Source organism: Monodelphis domestica, chromosome 1 (assembly GCF_027887165.1).
Source record: "Monodelphis domestica isolate mMonDom1 chromosome 1, mMonDom1.pri, whole genome shotgun sequence".
Lineage (NCBI taxonomy): Eukaryota > Metazoa > Chordata > Mammalia > Didelphimorphia > Didelphidae > Monodelphis > Monodelphis domestica.
The window spans coordinates 136,305,423-136,321,467 of record NC_077227.1 but is presented as its reverse complement, the minus strand read 5'-3'; positions in this window follow the sequence as shown (position 1 = coordinate 136,321,467).

Here is a 16,045-nt window from a genome sequence, read left to right as displayed (position 1 = left end):
TCAACTCTTTCTCTACCTGTGTCCAGCTTATAACATCCTTTATACTAATTTTTCTGGACCTTAAATTTTTTGTCCACATTGATACAATTTTTAATAATCATTTTTGACATTTTAACATTCATATTCTCTCCCACCTACCCTTCCCTCTCCTGAAGATGGCAAGTAATATGATATAGGTTGTACATGTGTTATCATATAATATATATTTCCACGTTCATCATGTTGTGAAATAAGACACATATCACTTATAAGAAAAATTCATTGAGGAAATAAAGTAAAGAATGTTATGCTTCAATCTGTATTCAGCCTCCATTAGTGACTTCTATAGCAGTGAACAGCCTTTTTCATATTATCACTGTTAATATGTGGTAGTCTACTCATGGCCCTACAATGCTCCTTTTTGATACCCTTTGGGCGACAGTAAAGAATTTTTATTCTTTACTGACTATGGATTCCACGGCTCTTAGGCACCAGAAAAATATCTATGTTAAGACAAAACTTCATGATAAGAAAAACTTGGAATTATTAAAGATCTGTCTAATTACCCAGTTTCAATTCAGTCCACTGACTCCTCCATATTGAATTCTAGGCTGAGTACATTGTCTGTCATCAAGGTTTATCTAAGCTGTATATGCTAATGGCTAGCTTTTTTGTTTGCCATCCAACTATCATAGATTGTTCCATAAGTAACATTTATCATTTTTTCTCCAGGGAAGGAAATTGTTACTATTAATTGAGTGTTTTGGAGGCAGAGGATATTCCTAGAAAATCAGATTGACAACCTATGCTAATCAAATTAGCTGGATAATGGTCAGAGCTTTTCATCTCTTCTACCTATAGTACAGCAACCTCAAAATAGGCTATATCTTTTTAAGACGGCAACCTACCATTGAGGAAGGCAGGAGGAAAATAGCTCCCTACTGGCTGAATGGATAAGGCCTTCATGGGCTTTCTAGATAAGTCATTAGGACAATTACTTTACATTTGTTTTCATTATGTTCATATCTTAACACTTCCTTCAAGCAGCTCAGACATTTCACACCAAATTAATTCTCCCATCATCTCTTTTGGGCAGGTAGAAGGCCAGGTCTATTCTTCTCATATTAGAGAGGAGGCTACAGAGACAGAAAGAGGACAAGCTATTTGTCCAAAGTCACACTGTAAATTAGCACTAGAGCCAAGGACCCAACTCACATTTCTCCCCTTCAATACAATAGCTCTGGATTCAGTACAACACTATTTCCATGTTCCCTCATGTGCCCCGTAGTTTGCTTCTTGAAAAACGTGTTTTTTTAGACTTGATGTCTTCTTCAAGCGTGTACCCTAAGTTATACAAATACAAAGTACCTGAAATGATTTTCTGATGCTTTCATTCCTCCAATTTCAACAATATTATTTCACATTTATAGGACTCTTTTTAATGTCAGCCTTTTGTAAACTATATACATACTGTGTCTGGGCGGGGGGGGGGGGGGGCTTCAGTATTCAGGGTGATAGGGCAGCAGCCAATTAGGAGACCACATAGGATGTGAAACATAAGACTGAAGTCAACCTATTTGAGGTGATTAGTCTCAGGAAACTTTTTGCTGGGATCATGGTGATAGATTTAAATATTCTCTTTTTAAATGGGCTTATTTTATTCTGCCTACTTATAATTCCTTTGTAATTCTTAATCATATAATGTTTTTCTTCATCCCAAGTTTTGAAGGATCACTTATTGTCTCCATTAAGAGTTTTAAAATCTTTTTTGTGTGTAATAGACCCCTTTGGCAGTCTGATGAAGCCCATAGACCTCTTCTCAGGATGTTTTTTAAAAATAATAATTGAATGAAATATTAAATTTCAATTAGAGGTTAGTGAATGTGTGTGTGTGTGTTGTGTGTATGTGTGTCTGTGTTCCCTTCCAAGTTCATGGATCCTCTGAAATATATTTATGGACTTCTTGGTCTATACAATATGGACAAAGGAATCCTGAGGCCCCCCAAAAGGTTACATTTGGTGTCTCAGTAAAACAATGCTTTGGTATTTAAGATTTCAATATAAAAATATTATCAATGTTTTGTTCTTCTCCCAAAAGCAGATTTATAGGGAATAAACAAAACCAAATAGCTTCTTAGTTATTTTAGTAGATTTGCAGCAATAACTGATTTATTCTCATAAAGGGCATTTCCTTACAAATTTAGAAGTTACACTTACATCTTAGAGCAAGAATAAATTCTGGTACAAAAGTTAATACTTCTGTAATAATTATGTTTTGTTTCCAAATAATCTTGAATATCAAAAGCAAAGGGGTCTTAAACTAATTTTTAGTGGATAACACAGTTTAATGTAAGTATTAAAGTTTTAATCTTATGAATAATTCACTAAGGAACTCTCAATGGAAAAGTTTACAGGTTCTTATGGGTTTGCTTTTTTAAAAAATAGTTTCAATGTTTTCCTTCATTCCTCTATTAGCTCTCTCTTATCTTTCTTTGTATCATTCCTCAAGATACTCAGAAGATTCCAGTATGGAAAGAATGCAAAAACACAATCTTTGGGAAAAATTGACAAGATTTATTATGATTTCTTTTTTTTCCTTTCCCTACAAACGTTGCACTAAAATAGCTAAAAGAAATTTGGATAGACCAAGACAGAAAATATTATTACATATCCCTTTGGTGCCCCTGGCAACCATCGGTACTATCCTGTGGGTCCTTGACTGATCCAGATCGCTTTACTATTCTTTAGCACTGTCTTCTGGGGTCAACGAAGTTCTTCCATGTCCTGCTACACTTGGATCCCAAGATCTATTCTGCCATTTTAATTCAAACTGAAAACCAAGAAAGGCAATTCAAACATCCAGAGCCATTAATGGTGTGCATGTTCATGTTCATTTTTCTATAAAACAGTGTGGTGATTTTTATGGAGTTACAGGAGATCTGAAATCTCATCAAATTGTGAAAAATCAAAATATTTTGCTGTCACATGCTGTCACATACTGTCAGGAAGCTTTGTGTTATAGCCACAGTCAAGTTGAATCCGATTAAAAGATCAGCAAACAAGGCAGGTTTAGGGGGATTTGACCTCATCAGTGCTGTGCCTGGAAATACCTGTCAGCTTCTAGGTTGTCCTACGCTGTGACACTATTGCTTATGCAGCTTGCCAATGGACATGCCTGATGACATCCTGGAGAGGAAACAACAGATTGATGTATTTGGATTTTTATTTCCAAATACTGTTAAATTCTGCAGAGATGGAATTTAAACTTAATTCCAATTATTCAAGCCTTTGAATTATTCAATATAAAATAGTTAAGCATTGTGGCTTTTTTTCTTTTTTACAGGTGTATGGTTAAGGGGAAAGTAAGGTTAAAGAGGAGATTTAAAGATCATGCTAAATATAAGATATTCTGGATTATTGTGTACACAACATAATTTTATCAGCAAATGGTAATTTTTGCATAAATGATTCATTAAATGGCTTTGTATTGTCAGGCGGACATTTGCTTTTATTAAATGACAGAACAGTACAGAGTAGAATAAAACAATTTCCCCCTCAAAGTAGGAGATACAAAACTTTATGTTATTCAATCACAAGGATACAGTATGTGTGTATGATGGTGAAGGAAAAATTCCCACCACACTGATGTTTTTTACTTTTAGAGTATTTCCTGACTTTTTGTTGGAAGGAGTTGGCTTGTCGACTTGACTGAGTGAAATTTCACCCATTTTCACAGGCAGAGAAATTCTTGCTTTCCTGGTGAATCATATTGAGAAAATATACTATCTCAACGAGAAAGATCATGACTATCCAGGAAATTGCCTGAGGCAAGAATGAAAAAAAAATGTTGTTGAACATTTCACTTTATATAGGGGGGAAAAACAACATAGAAAGAATATGACAGTTTTTCCGTCTGTGAAAATTGCTTTAATTTTTTTGATACAAGACTCAAAATTGGCTTCCTCTTTTGCATGCCTTTATTTTTTAACTTTAACATCTAGTTTTATTTTTAATCAACCTTTCCCTTTTTTGGTTTAGGCTTTACTTCCTCCTTCCAGCCCTCTGTTCTTTTCATTGGTCCAATTAATTAAACATTTGTTGGTGTAAATTATAACATAACAATGAGAATTTAAAAATATAATTAATAGATACATGTTAATATTTTTAAGAAATAAAGTTCTCTTAGATAAATATGCCAATTTAATATTGGGCAGGTAAATTTCCTGCAGTTACTTTTTAAAAATCCCTCTTCTTCTATACCAATTCAAGAAAAAGGAACATAAAAAAATAAAATCATAAAAATGAGGAGGTTTTCCCTTTGGGTTTATGAGAACTCTCATTACACATAATGTCATGACATACTGACTGGCAGAATATGTGATGAATTGTCATACATGACAGAATGACTTCAATTACGATGGTAACAAGATGACATGTTCCCATAGTTGGTATCTTTTCTCACAGTGAAACTGACTTTAAAGGGGCACACTCTTGGATGGTGGGTGCAAAGTGCAGCTCTCATTGATTTTCTTTCTTCTATTTGTTTGCAGAGTTGAAACAAATTCTTCCCACATTCTTTCCTGAACACAATATGTGGCAGCTATTTCTTCATGAGAAAATATTTTAAGTTGCCTGACTCTAATGAGTAATTTCACTAAAACAAGCAAACAAATAATTAAACAAATGAAAGAATGAATGAACTCATGGAAGGATTGAATGAATACAACTCCTGAGTTTAGGAAAGGCTACATTCAATACAGGAACATTGGTGCTTATCAAGGAAAAAGAAAAGGATCGTCACTAAGGCTGGTCATCCAGAAGTTCCAATTCTTTCCCTCACTTTTTGATTGTCAAAATCCTGCCTATGTCAACATATACCTCTATCATGTAGTCTTACGGGACTCATCACACCCCATGCTCGTGTCTCTCCTTATCCCCAAACACTTACAAATATAGTTTGTATCTCACTATTATGCGTTTTCTAACAATATCATCCCTAGTTTATCATACTATCTTTGCATCATGGCCTCCATTTGATTTGTGTCTTCCATAGAAAGCACCACATAATGTTATATATGCAACTGTAATTGATATGTACACAAATTGAACTTGTTTGTTGTCAACTATCCTTATTATGGTCTCCAGTATAAATAAATCTGAATTGTTTTAGAGACTATCTCCCTCATGTGGAGGTATATTCACATTATGGTCTCTGACCCAGGATAGTTGTCAGGGTATGACATAAATATATGACATTAGACCTTTCCTCCCTCCTAACTTTTCTACCTTCCTTTTTTCTATAATTAAGCATTTATAAAGCATCTGCTATGTCGGACCCCAGGCCACACGCTGGGGATGCAAGTACATAGACTGAAACAATCAGTACTCACACAGAGCTTATATTTGACTGGAGGAGACAGTACATCTATAAAATTCCCCTCTCTCTCCCTCCCTCTTTTCCTGGCTTCTTCCCTTCGTTCTGGTAGAAACAAAGGCAGTTAAATGATGAACAAAGCCTTGGGTCTTGAGTCAGGAAGATTCAAGTTCAAATCCAACCTCAGGCACTTCTTAGTTATGTGACCCTGGGTAAATTATTTAATCTATATCAGTTTCCTTAACTGTAAAATAGAGAAAATAATAGCACCTACCTCACAGGGTTGTTGTGAGGATCAAATTAGATATTATTTTAAACTTAACTCAGTGATAGACATATAGAAGCTACTTAATAAATGCTTATTTCCTTCCTTCCTCCCTCCCTTCCTTCCTTCCTTCCTTCCTTCCTTCCTTCCTTCCTTCCTTCCTTCCTTCCTTCCTTCCTTCCTTCCTTCCTTCCTCCCTCCCTTCCTCCCTTCCTTCCTTCCTCCCTTCCTCCCTTCCTCCCTTCCTCCCTTCCTTCCTCCCTCCCTCCCTCCCTTCCTCCCTCCCTTCCTCACTCCCTTCCTTCCTTCCTTCCTTCCTTCCTTCCTTCCTTCCTTCCTTCCTTCCTTCCTTCCTTCCTTCCTTCCTTCCTTCCTTCCTTCTTTCCCCCCTCCAAATAGTCCACATGAAAACTACAAAACAAGTTGTGATTTCAGTCATTTCAAATCTCTTTGACCCCTATATATCAGTAGTTGATATTCTTGGAAGTGAGAATTTCCCTTGTAGGTATCCTTTGGGGATAGATACCTTGGAGGATGACTCTTGCAGTGATGCTATAGACTATGCTTAAGGTCCTTAAGGTCTCAAGTTCAAGTATAAAAAAAGAAAAAAAGGGAAAGATAAAAGTATGGGGGCAGGTTTAGTGGGGGTTAACATTGAGTGGGGTGGGGGGTGTAGAGAATCCTGCTGAGTTTAATCTGAACAGTATATCCATCACCAAAAATGATACAAATCAACCATTACTGGATCATGCAAAAGCAACTCTACTACCTGTGATCCCTCCTTTGCTTTCTAAACCTCTTTTCAGCCCAGCCTAATGAATTGTCAGAACTGTCAGACAGCTCTAAGGAATGACAAATGTCTATGATTTGCTGCTGCTGCTGCTGCTGCTATTTCGCTAGAAACACCTGATGTATATAGTCTTGCATTCTTCAGTTTCAAATTAGAGACTTGGAAAACAAAATCAGCCTGTATAAATGTAGCAATTTTCCTCTTGTGTTATAAGTTGGACCGAATGGATATTCTTAAAGAAAAAGAATTGTTTGTAGTTCTATGTCACAGATTATAGACCAAATAAGAGCTAATATGCGAGCAGAGGGAGAGTTAGCAAATGTATACACAAGTTAGGACTTTATTTGTCCTTTTGTCTTTAAGCTTAAGTGTTCATTCCTTTTAAGTAAAGTTTATAGTTCAGACCAGTAGTGACCATGATAAAATACAAGTATTTGAATTTCCACATTTATGTTTGAATTTTACATAGCAGGGACTCAGATTCAGCCAATTCCTTCATGAAATAAAATAGCAAAAAGTCTTGATTTCTGGGAATATATTGACTTGGGAGTTATACTGAAATCTCAAAGAACTAAAGACCTGTCTTCATAATTAAATAAAGTAACAATACTTAGTATATTAAGTACTAAGTACTTTATTTACTTATGGAGTAACTTCTTTATCTCAGTAAGTAAAGGATATATCTTAATGCACTAAGTGGGAATATTTTCAAAAATGTTAGCAATCTAAGAGCCCTTTTAGCCAGTTGATAATTTAGAAATTGTTTTATATTAGGAAAGCAACTCCAAAATCATGCAGGATGCAAACTTTACCTTTTTTCATTATTCGCTAAAACTGTTTTTGTCTATTTTGTTGAACTTCAGTTATTCAACTTAGTGTAGCTGTTGTGACCAGTATCTCTTCATCTCTAACACTCCTATAGGAGTTAGACCTTTAAATTAAAAAAAAAAGTTTCAAATATAATAACGGTAAATAAAAACAAGTATTTTATTTTTTCAAAGTAATTAATTTTTATTACTTTTGTATTTTTATAAACAAGTACAAATATTTTAAAAGTTAACATTGTAAATTGGGCCTTTAGCTGAAAATGGAGAACTAGAAATGTGACTTCTGGTAGTGTTGATTTATTTTTTCTGATTTGTGTTCAATTTTTTGTTGGACAATTAATAATTACAGTCATGTAGATATGGGTTGATGGAGCAGAATTATACTAAAACTTTAGATCAAAAAGAGGCCAGAAAGATCAGAGTCTAATTTTTCCCTTATTTTCCAAATGAAGAAACAAAAATTTAGAGCACTTAAATGATTTGTTTTAGGTCAGAGGATAATAATGAATAGTTATACCTAAGACTAGAATATAGGTCTTCTGAATCAGTTCAGTATTCTTTCATTTAGTAATAGTTCCTTTTAATAGGAAAAACTCTATAAAAATACAGTAGATTTTTCCTGCAATATTACTTTTATAGAACTATAACTGGAATGGACAAATGGGGTTCTGTCCCAGGGCACCAACATTTGGGGGGGAATATTACATTCTCAAAGCAGTGAAAAGGTTTCTATTCCTATGCCACATGATTCTGTACCAGATTGAAATGTGCTGTATGAGAATGCTTACTTTCCCAGTCCCATACTCATTGCTCCTCTTTTCTGGCACCGAAATCCTCATCTAACCTTCCATAGAGCTTTTCGGCCGGATTCTCAGGGAAGTGGACTGTCTTCCTGATATACACTAAACTGTACCTGTGGTAGACAGTCAGACCTCCTTCTCACCTTGCCCTGTCAGAATGTCCTCTATAACTTTTCCCTCATACCCATCTTTTTTTTTTTTTGCTATATATTAAAGAGTTGCTAGTTACATTTTTGACCTTTTAATAATCAAAAGTGCCCCAGAAGTGAAAACTGCAAAGTAATTTTTTGGTACTGGTTCATTATCTCACTTCTCACTTCAATCCTCTACTTTCCTGCCAATCATTTTGATGACTACTTTAGTGGCTGAAGAAATGTTATAGTTTGGAACTTTTTGCAATTGGGTAAAGAGGAAAGCTTTCTAGTGGTTTTTTCTAGTACAGTAGAGACAGCCCTTAGGTCTCTAGACACTGGAAAAAGAGAACTGTATGTCTCTACAGGATTATGTGAATGAAGGCTCTAGAAAGGAGGGGTAGATAAATGCCCAGAGAAATACCAAGGCCATAATAATAATACTTTCCTAGCTATAGAACATTTTATACTTTCAAGAATTATTTAGTCTATATAAAGCACTTCATATTTGTAAAATGCTTTATAATGGCTAACCAGATAGTCTTCCCAATAACCCTATGAAATATGCTGGTAGTATGACCTCCATTTCACAGGGGAGGATGCTGTGGTACAAAGAGATTAAATGATCTATCCGAGGAAAAATGCTCTTGAGCTTAAATGGAGGACACCTAAGAAATAGTGAGCTTGATTTTCCCCAGTGCCCAATTCAGTTCTTAGTAGTAAGTTAGGTGCTTAGGGAGGTGTATTACCTCTTTCAGACAAGGATTCTATTCCATGCATTATAGCAGTGGCGCCTAAGCCTACATGCTACTCTCACCATATTTGTCCAGGCCAGTTAGTTCAGTGGCTAACAAATTCTTTTCACAGTTACAGGAGTAGATCTGTCCCACTCATCCTCACAATGAACAATTTACAACAGAGATCAAGAGAGAGAGTATAGGGGGCTTAGTACCAATCTATCACTACTATAGGAAAAAATACACTAAAGAAAAATACACCAAAGGGTATATTTAATTTCATATCATTTATGTAGGTAAAGGACAACCCATTTTATTCTCTTGTGCTATTCCCCTTGTGTTTCCACTTATGATCCATTTAACATCAACCTTAATCACCAAGCCAAAACCAATTTTGCATCTGGACAATTATGCTTTTTCTAAATTCTACTCCCTGAATTTAGGGTTGTTTAAGCTCAAGATGACCATAGTAGTGGATTTTTTTGTCTTTACCCCTGAGGTTGTTCAATATTCAATGATTCTGCTAAAAGGTGAAACCAAAAATTCCCTTCTTAAAATTAATTCTCTTAAATTCGTTTTTTTCTTATTAACTCCTTCCTTACAAGTTACCCCTGTTTAAGTAATAGGGGTTTAAGATCCCGAATAAAGAGGAAGAGAGAACTCTAGATGGTATTTTAAATGGGGTACCTATTATATATATTTTATTATTATATATAGTAATAAATAAATAAATAATGTGAAAATCTCCATATGCCTTTGCTATGGCAAGAGTAAAATAATAAAGCACAAAATCTGCACAGTCTGTTTATAAAGATTGAACGAGAAAGAAGCCAGTGAATTTGTTCTGTTACTTGTAGAAGAGAAGCGACAAGCCATATTTGAAATTCTGTGCCAGGTCCAGGACATTTCATAATAAACCAATGTTATCAAGAAATGAGAAAGCTATAACTGATCACAAACAGAATGGTACAGGGACTTAGGGAGCTAAAGGTATTCAGGAGGGAAGGACAAATGGTTTAGCCAAAATTAGAACCAAGCTGAACTTCTGACCCAAGTCAAAGGGAACTCCAGCTCCTTTTATTTATTATTTTTTATTTCCAAAGGTTATATCATATCTTTTCTGTTCATGGTTTGTTTTTTTTTTTTTACTCGTGCCAACTTTGACATCTATAAGATTCTAGTGAGAGCAGGATGAAGAAATGAAGAAACTAAAAACTCACTAAAAACTCAATGGGCAATAATTCTAGCCCTTAAAGCCTGCAACTTTTCAAAGCACTCAGGAAGTAATTTTTTTTCTTTTGAGATGCTCATGTCACTTAGAGGAGAATACTCTTAGATCTAGAAGGGCCCTTAGAAATTACCTCCTTCCTCCTTGTTTTAAGCTGAAGAGACCAGATGGCATGCAGTAATTGATTTGCCTAGGATCATCTCGAAAGCAAACTGGTTTTTGAACCCAAGTCCCTTGACCTCAAATCCAATGCTCCTAAAAAATTAGGCAAGTTAACTAGCTGACATTGAAGTTCCCCTCCAAACCCCACCTCCCAATCTCAAAGAATTTACTCAGCATCATATGTAATACTTTAACTTCTTTGGCAGCTAGAATACATAGAGGCAGTCTCCTCCACAGCTGTGATGCCAGAACCGTTGGTTTATGAGACTATCCTAAAGCAATCGATGTCTGCAAAGGTTGGTAAATGGGTGCTGCTCCTGATATACTGTACTTTCAACAGTCCAGTCATCTTGCAAGGATGACAAGCAACTTTAAACTCTTTTGTCATGGAATGGTGCCACAGTGTCTAGGTGGTGATGTTGATGAAGAGCTGACACTTTAGAAATTATGGCTTTTGCCAATACATTTCAGCCCATTGTTACTCTTATACACATAGCAGGATTAAACTGGTAAGGCCCCTCTTTTAAAAAACAGAACTGCTACCTGATACTGTCATTTGGATGGGCCATCGTCTAAAGTCATTTAGTAAAACAATACACAAATATAGGGGCATTTGGTAAGCAGAGGCATGCCTGACTCCATGTTCTCCAATGTATTCACTAACTTATGTTTTTCTGAAGGATTCTCCACTGTTTTTTTTCTTTTTTCTTTTATTTTCTTTTTTCTCTTTTTCCTTTTTTTTTAAAGCAGGGAGATAGTTCTACTCTACTAATGACCTATTTGGCTTTATAACTATTGTAGGATTATATACAGATAATTCTTCTTTTCCCATTTTCACCTGATAAAAATGGAGTACATGAGCTATATAAAAGTAAAGGGACTTAAGATCCTTTTCCTTACCAGATTGGCATTTCTCCTATTTTCCCATGTTAACTTTATATAAGGATAAGGAAATAAAATATAATGTGCAACTGGATTGCTCATCTTGTGAAACATCAGCACTTTAATGGAAATACTATATATTAGTTCTGGGATTTAAAATCCAGATAAATCCATCAGTAGGAGTCTCTAGTTTCTAAAGAAATATAGTTGAATAGCGTACCATTTAATGAAGGGGTCCTTAACTTGATTTCCATGAACTCATTTCTGTTATTTTCTTCTCAATATTCTGATAATTTATTTGATATAATTTATTTCCTTCATCTTTTAATTTTTTTATTTACTTCATCTATTTACAACATCATCATTCTTATTAGTTAATTTTAATATTATTTAAGTCTGGATCTCACTATCTTACCTAAGCTAAAAGTGAGGAGACCACACATTTGGCCACTTTTAACATGGAAACTGTTAACCTGCTCCATTTTCCCCACTTGGGCCAGCTCATCCCTTCTTAGACAGCCCGGTGATCCTCTGCTTTACCAGTTTCTTAATATAGATGCCCTATTGGCTTTAGCCCCACTGTCACTCAGAACCCCTAAATTCAAGCAATCCATCAGCCTCAGCCTTACCCACAGAAGGGATTATAGGCATGTGCCACCATACCTGGCCTAAAACCATCATTATGAAAAAGGTTTCTATAGGATTTACCAAACTGCCAAAGGGGTCCATGTTATAAAAAAGATTAAGAACCCCTGCAAGATAATGGAAGAGCCCTCATATCCTCTTATCCCTTTCTATTTGCTATTCTCATGAACTAAGCAGTAGTAATTATAACATGGGATTGCCATAGATCAGATCCATAAAAGGAGTCTATTAAAATGTCCATAAGAGATAACATACTATAGTGACTAAAGGACTGCCTTACAGCGAAGAACTAGATTCAAATCTCACCTCTGAGGCATGCTGGCACCTCAACATCTCAGTGCGCTAGGGAACCCTCTAAGACTACAAATTTCAGAGAAGGGACCAACTTGCTTTGATAGAGGGAGTTTTTTCATCTAAGACATGCCAAAGGAATCTTAGGTCTAGTTTCCATCCCTTTTACAATCCTGAATAGAATAATAACTACTATCTCTATGTTCAAAGCATCCAGAATACATAGATATAGCCATGAAGTTTAAAATTCAATATACCTGGTATTTGGGGTTAACCCGAATGTTAGATCATCTCCCCTAAGTAGTATTGGCAAAAAATTAAAGCAAAAAAAAAAACCATAACACAAAAAGATTATTATCACAATGTTAAGACCAATTTCTTTATCTCTTATTAAGAAATTTTATTTTCTGAGGGTTTAGATCAGAGGGATACTTATAGAACTCCTTTAACTCTTTAGTGGGTGGGCACCTTTCTGTCTATACATTGGGACTTAAGGGTGTGTTTCTGAGTCTTTGAGAGATGCCTTCTCCAACCAGAATGATTCATAGTATATATTTACCTTCAAAGCTAAGGACAATGCTTGGAGTATGTCATCCACAGGAACAAGGGGAAAATGGACTCAGAATCAATGGATGACATTTAATGTCACTCACTATCTGCATGACTTTGGGAAAATCCCTTCTTTCTAGTCCTCAGTTTCCTAATATGCAACAGGAGGAGGGTGAGATTAAATGATACCTGTGATGCTTTCCAGTTCTCATATCTTGCAACACTATCCTCCAAAGGGCACAAGCAAGCCCTTGCCAACCGCCAGCATCTAGCTTTAGGTAGACATCTCTTTGCGCCCCCCACCCCAAGCTCAATGTCTTATTCATCATAGGTGCTTAATAAATGTTTGTTGACTTATCAAATTGAATTCACCCACACAAGCTCATAGATTACTTCTGCTATCTCTATGAAGTAGCACCAGAGCTGGGAGAGGCATTTAAATTGCATTGCAAAGATCACTGACTTCCTTTATTACATTAGTAGCAAGGTAATGGCTAAATCTTCCATGATTTAACAATAAGAAACCTACTTAAGTAGCCTAAAACTTGCTGATATATCATCACTTGCTATTGTCATATAAATAATCGTGCAGATTCCATGGCAAAGGCAAGTCTCCTGTAGAGGAGTTCATGCATGCCATATGATGTATCTGTTCAAAGGGACAGATACATCTTTCTTACAGCTGCCACACCACTTTCCTCATTGCAGTCCCTCTCGTCCAAATCACCTCAAATAAATGTGAGTTCTGCAGTGTTCACAGTAATTCCTTCATTTTTAAACACATAATGGAAATGTATAACTAGTCCTCATAAAAATTTATATCTCAATTCGTCCCTTTAATTTATAACAGGCCCTCCAGGCGGTTATTATTCAAACATTAATAAAATGCCTATGGATCACCCAAAGCATCAGTCTCCATATTCACCTCTCCTCACATTTGTACATATATAAAACTAGATTAGAGTTAATGCCACTTCTAGTTCGAACAACAATTATGCTTTTAATAAGATAGGAACAAGTGATATATTATCTTAATCATGTTAGCAACTGAGGTTCCACTCATAAAACAAAAGTTGAATTTTTCATGCCCTCTGCAACAATTGTTACTTAATGTGCTATACATTTGGCTATTGCAGTTTATGCAAATGCTCCCTTTCTATAAATTTTAGATTTATCTCCATTTATCACCAAACATATTCTAATATATGGGGATTGTTTTTTCCTAAAATGTGATTAAAACCCATTTCCATTATTTATGCTCAGCAGGGCAAGAGAATAAAGAAACATGGAGGGGTTATAATATGATGGGGTTAATTATATAACTCAAAACTTTAATATATTAAAGTTCATCCCAAACCTTTGCCCAGTATTTTAATTTTTTCTAGAATAAGATTCATTAAAGTAGGAATAGTATAACAAAAATAAAACCCCCCAAATATAGGGGTTTTTAACATCTGATTATTTAAAAGCCTTATGATAATGAAAATCCATGGATTTTAAATGTCTGTTAGAATAATTGATATTTGACACTTATACGATCCTGCCATTTTGGTTCTTCTGCATATGCCCAGCAGCTTTACAAACATGTGGCATATGTTTTCATGATTCAAACAATAAATAAATAAACAGCTGATCTGCTTTTTTGCCTACACTTGAATGATGGGTTTCAAACTCTGTCAGATATTTTCCCATCTAATGCTATTTTATGGGGAATTGCTTTCAGCAATGAGGTATTTTTATTTCTGTCTATAGATAAACATAGCTAGATGGAATCTTGTTCCACCACCTTGATCTTATAACAGATATTGTATGTATAACAGCAGCAGAACTCAAGCAGTGCCTAATGGTAATGGGATAGAAAAAAAAGGCTTTCATCCTATGATAAATCTTAGACAGTTACATCCATTCCATTGAATCCAGGACACATTTCTTTAGCACCTACTTAAACAAAGCACTGTGCTAGCCCCCAATATGTTTACAAGAAAAGTTCCTTTGCTGGGGAGGGTAGCATTTAAAAAAATTCCTTTTGTAAAATTTGTAGCTGGGAAAGGATAAATTTGTTATATACCTCCAAACTGCTTAGTAGCAAGGCTAGAATTAGTATGATGGAAGAAAGGAAGGAAAGAAGAAAGGGAAGGAAGGAGGAAGGGAGAGAGGGAAAGATGGAGAGAGGAAGAAAAGGAAAGTAAAGAAAGAAGGAAATTCATAGAGGTCATTGCCCTGAGTGGAAAAACAAACAAACAAAAAACAACAACCCATAATGTTTTCCCAGGGATTTTAATCATGACTACTGACTTTCACCTCTGGAGTTTCTTTATCAATAGATTTGCATCAACAAAGCGAAAATCACAGGTTGATTCAGGTTAAATGCCAGTCATTATTGCTAATGAGATCCTGTACCTTTAAAAATCTAACTCTTGCTTTATTCACTTTATATCCTGCAACACTAACTGTCTTTCCACTAATTGGTTCTGTGTAAATGAAACAAGCTGAAAAACACTGTGGCACCAATAAATATTAATAAGTTATTGTTTGTTTTCTTTACCTTGCTTATGAATTCATACAAAGACAGTGCTAAGACATTAACTCCAGTCTATTAATTGCCACCTGATAATTGCCACCTGATACTTTTCTCCTGGATAATTAGGTACCCATTAGTTCTAATCAAGTAGTTACTTAATTATTGCAGTAATTAGTCTAATGGACTAGCAAATTGAAGCTTTATCACTTTTGGATACTTAATGTCCCTGACAGAGTACTTCACAAGTGTCAGGGTTCTGGATTCCGCAACCTGTCATCTAAGAACCCCCATCTACCAGCTCTACCCTCACCCCATTAGCACTTCATCCACTCTCTCAGATGCTTTTGAGAAGCCCACCAAGCGACTACAGAAATCCAAATCCCCCTGCAGACTTCCTTCATTAAAAAACTTTATTTTTTACAAAAATTATATAACATTTCGGCACTGCAAACCTGCATACCAAATCCCACTACTCAGAAATAAAGAACTATCTAAAGGTATGGAGAAACTATCCAAAACAAAAAGCCAGGTAATATCAGATGAGGATAGGGAACTAATTGAGAGTGATCAGAATGTAATTAATGATAATTCATTATTATTCAACATCTTATTTGTTTACAAAAATGAGACTGAACACAGAAGCTCTTAAAAAGTTAAGATTGGTTGTAGAGTCACTGACATATTTAATAAATTCAAATGCCAAAGTACAAAGAATTTTATGGGAGTAGTAGGAATACTATTAAACCTGCTTTGTTGTAGAATTTCCTCACACATACAAAATATTGATTGCTTTGTTACTTTCTAAAATATTTTTTCAGCATTTTACTGTGATTGTGGATATTCTATCCCCCTTGTGTCACACAG